This window comes from Olea europaea, chromosome 9, assembly GCF_002742605.1.
Source record: "Olea europaea var. sylvestris chromosome 9, O_europaea_v1, whole genome shotgun sequence".
NCBI classification, from domain to species: Eukaryota; Viridiplantae; Streptophyta; class Magnoliopsida; order Lamiales; family Oleaceae; genus Olea; species Olea europaea.
Window position 1 is genome coordinate 458,240 of NC_036245.1, and position 5,112 is coordinate 463,351.

The window sequence follows — 5,112 nt, forward strand, 5'->3', positions numbered from 1 at the left end:
TTTTTGTTTTAAATAAGAGGGTATAATTGTCATTTTACGTTTCAAAATAGTGAAAAGGACCTTCAGCGCAACGAAAGTTTGAAATAAGGGTAAAAATATCAAAAAATGAAAGGTAAGGACGTTTTGTGCCAATTACCCTTTATACATGCAGATATAGATATAAAATCGGATTTTTACTACTAATGATCACCTCATACTTGGAATATTTGTCATTTTAACACCCAATTCCTTTAACCTTAAGGCATCAACATGTCCTATCCCTTAAGTACTTAATATAAGATGAATATATATCTTATAAATCATAAATGGATCCAAATATAATAGTAAGAAAGTCAAAGATTGCTGCAAAGTTGACACCTCCTACTTACCTTGTTAGGACTTGTCAATCTAACATTTAATTCCTTCAACATTAAGGCCTCTTGCACGTCTTCTAAACTATTATCACTATATATTGGATGGATATACATCTTCTAAGACACATATGGCTCCATATAAGGTAAGGGAAAGGTTAAAGTTGGTTGCATGAATCCACATCTTGCTTGGACAACTCATGCTTAAGGTCACTTGTCCTTCAAGCTTCAACCACAATTTTCTTCACCCTTAAGTATCACTCACGACCCCAACTTTTAAGATTACTTATATATCTTTTAAATAAGATATTCAACCTCCAAATTTATCCCCAATTGACCCCTAGAGAAAGAGAGAGCAAAGGAAGCAAAGAGAAATAGGAAAACAAGAAATCGGAATTGCAGTTTGAGTAGGTTAGTTCAACTCACGGTTTTGGAGTCTTTCCTTAGTCTTTTTTGGTGTTTTATAGCCCATTCAAACTCTGAACTTGCTTGAAATTAGGTGGGAGGTTTTGATGATTTTATGATGGAAAAATAGGGAAAATTAGCTGTAAGAATTTGGAAGAAAAGAACCTGGACAAAGGTAGGTTGCTGGTTTTGAATGGTTTCAAACTTGATTTTGGATGAAACTTAGAGTAAAACTTATATCTATCAATGTTCACGTTTTTATATGCAAGCATGAAGTATAAAAGTGATTTTTAATGGCCTAGAATTCTGTTGGTGGCAACAATAGAAAACCGAAAACTATCGCAAAGAAAACAAAACTGCCTGATTTGATGTGATGAACAAGGGACGATTTTTTAGGCTGAAAACACCTCACTTGTCATGATTCTAGAGCATGATTACCTTCACATACATGTTATAGAAGTGTGGTAAAAATTTGAGAGCTGTTGGATATAGATAAGGAGAAAGGATTGGAAAAAATAATGGACGGGAATGGAAACCTGAAAACAGGTTCTGTCCATTTGTGTGTTTAGTGTGATTTTAACATTTACATGTCAATTAATTATCTCTTGGGCCTAGAAAATGGATTCCAAGGAGTGATAGGTTGTTGATAACAATTGGATGATGTTGATGTTCATAATTGGACTCGGGAAAATAGTGAGATTTATGGGACGAGATTGTAATGCCGTTAGTAACTTGAAATGATGAATTCGTTTAAATTATTTTGACATGAATGGACATAATTTGGGATTGTGTGTGTTAACGCTATTAAATTGAGGATTGTCTTTAATATTAGATGGTAATACAGGTGATTTTCCAACATTGAGTGAAAAAGGAAAGTGATCTAATTTTCGTAGGAGCTTGCACACACAAGGGCCAAAGGTAAGTAAAATTTCATTTGCAACTACGATGCAAAAACCTAGCATTTGTGGTATAGTAATATTGGAATATTTACATAACTTTGATAAGAGGCTCGTTGCACCTCATATGATGGTTTGATCATTGAGTATGCGGTTTTGAAACTCATTGACATCGATTTTCATTAAACATGTCATTCATGAGCGTTTTCATCGGCATGTACGACATATAGTCATGGTTGAAAACTTTGCATGCAAAACATGATTTTAAATTGTGTTTTCCTACTAGGGCACTAATGCATGTGAGGCATGCTTGTGTGATGTATTTTGGCATTGCGGGTAATACTTCCTTGGTGATTGCAAAGGTAGATAGGAGATGGGCCCTTGGTGATCACAAGAGGGTGGATCACTCAATTGCACCTTTGTGATAGTATGATTATTGGCACTGCCAGGTGGGATATTTCTCGGGGGATCATACAGGTAGTTAAGGGATGTATCTTTAGTGGTCACGAGATGATACTCCACTTGCCGGTGTAGATTTCATATTGGTCATTTGATTATTGATATTAATATTATGCAGAGCTGTGTCCAGTGCTTGGTAGGTGAGTCAAGGGCCCAATGAAATGAAAGATTTCAAATGAAGTTATTTTGATTTGATTTTAATGAATACTTGAATATGACGTAACATGGTGTTATATACCATTGGAACTCATACTCATGACTTGCATGATTTTACTTACTAAGTATTAGCTTATGTAGTTCTTGCATTGTAGGTGAACATGGTATATAGAGATCATGGCTAGCTGTGGAGCTCTTATGGAATTTCAGAGTTCGATGTACATGGATGACGACTTGTAGGGTTATTTTGTGGGTTGTTGTTTTGAGCTTATAGTTTGTTATGTTATATTTTGGGATCCTGTATTGTATAACTTTTGAAATGGTATGTAGATACGTTTATAATCTTAAAACATATGTGTTGTATTATGGTTATATGATCTTTGGTTTCGATATACCATATGATTGTCATAGGTGATTAGGAGTTAACAAATAGGGACATAATTGGATGCTTATTTCATTTTTTCAGGTGAAAAAAAATGTATATGTGAAATTCTATGTCTAGGTCTAGTCATCAATTTCATTCACACACAGGTTAATGTATTGTTAGATATGGTTATCTATGTGAATGGGGGTATGACACCCACTCCCTCCACTCTACATCACCCAACGCAACCCCAACACTCAACCACAAAATCCCTCCAAACCAAGAAGTGTTCCTCCCTTTCTTTCTTATCCTGCGAGTCTTCGTGAAATAATTTCGATGAGAAGAAAAAAGAAGGCGTTAAGAGACCCTCATAGCCTAACCCTAGACACATCACCCCACTGTTTCTTACCATCGGCGCCAACGAAAATCGTCGGAGCTAACACAAATCGTCGATGTCAACTTCGTCCGAAGATCAATAAATTTTTGGAGAAGGTAAGTGGTCGAAAACTTTGGAGAAGTGCAGTTGGGATTTTGGCTTCATTTATGATTGATTTCTACACTAACAAATTGCCATCTAACCTTCCTCGAGGGAGAAATTCTTGTTTGGATTATGGTTTGAAAGGGGATGAAATTCTATGGCTTCTTATTGGTCAAAACTCCAATTCTTAGAAATCTAGTCACTAACCTCTCCATTGATGCAAAAAGCCAATCAAGTCCTTGTTGAGCATGTGTTGAAAAAAATGGTAAAATTGAAAAGAGGTGAAGTGCGGTGACAGTGGTCAGTGTAGTAAATAGAAAGTTACTATTTTACCATTTTAAAAATATTAAAAATATGGTCAAAGTCAAATTTTTTAGTCAATTAACAGACATTTGGATGAAAGTCGTCCAAAAGGACCTCCGTCTCAAAGTTTCGAAAGGTTTGGGATGACGGTTGCAACAAATTAAAGATTTTGGAAAAGTCTGCTAATATTTTAAAGGTTTGGAACCTCTGCTGCAATTATCCATTGTTTCAATTGAATTGTAGAAATTGGAGTATTCTTCCAATCACTGAACCAGCATAATAAGGCAAGTTAGCGTCGAGACATTTATTTTTGTCTCCCATCTCGTCGAATACTTTTGTTTCCTTATCCCAACTCCATACACGATTAAGATGGGACGAGACTAGACAGATTCTCTGCCCTGTTTATCGTCTCATTTATTTTATTTTATTTTTATTTTTTGCTTTTTGATGCTTTTGATTGATGAAAATCATGACTTTTTCAAATTGTTGAAAAATCAATGTTTTATTTAGAAATGATGATTATACTTTTCTTTTTGTATGACAAAATACTCGAAATTTTAAAATGAACCTTAAATAGGGTGAGGACTATGTTTTTAGTACCTGTCCCGCATCTGTATTGGGAAAAAGACCCCTGACCCATCCCCGCCTTGTGTACCTAATTAGGTAGGGAATCCTCACCTCGTTCGGGGGTGAGGATTTGTGGGTATAGAGTATAACGGGTTTTTTGCCATTACTAGGCGTTCTGTGCAATTAACAAATCTTGATAGTGTATTATTGTTCTTGTTGGCTTTTATTAAGTTTGCAGTAAGTAAAGTTGATCTCCAATGGACAACATTTATTGAGCTGACATAGTCGAAGTGTCATTGGATGGAAAGATTAAAAACAAAGGATTTGAACTCATGTACGAGTTTCATGAAAAAAAATTCATAAATAAATAATAATTGCGTAGTTTATTTTGTTTAGAGGAAATTGCACAAGATGTCAATTTTTCTCAAGATATTTACAAAAATGTCACTTTTTATTAAACATTACAAGAAAGTCAATTTAAGACATATTTGCCCCTGAAAATAATTTCAAATTCCATACATGTCCTAATTAAATGAGATTTGACCCAATGGAAGAAATTGTACAAAAATCTTGTCAATGTCATAGATGAAAAGTTGGAAAAAATAGATGAATTTTATTTTTCTCATTCAAACAACTCTAACTCTCTCACTCGCTCACTCTCTCTATCTCATTTCTCTCATTACGGGTTTCAATCCAAAAGGGAAAAATCTTGTTTTTTTTAACTCAGTTTTTGTGATATTTTTATTTGTAAGGGGTTTATGAGATGCGAAAAATGGAGCTTTTTGCTCGGTTTAAAATAAGAGCTGGGGCTTGAATTAGAAAGAGGTAAAAATCCTTTTGATATTCAGTAATTTTTTTGGACATTTTGAATAATTTTTGGTTGTGTTATGATTAGAAATGTTTTTCCCCAACTTTCTGCAATTTCATATCATAAATTTTAATTTTCTCTTTTTTTTATACATCTTCTATTAGTGATACATATATGCACACGTAACACGTGTCAACACTAATGTTGATGGAAAAAATTATATAGGGTTCAAATTTAATATTTATCCTCTTCCTTTGCTTTCAAAGTCCAAATTTCAAGTATTCTGAATGTTTCAATATTTTTGGTACTTATGTGATGTGGAAATA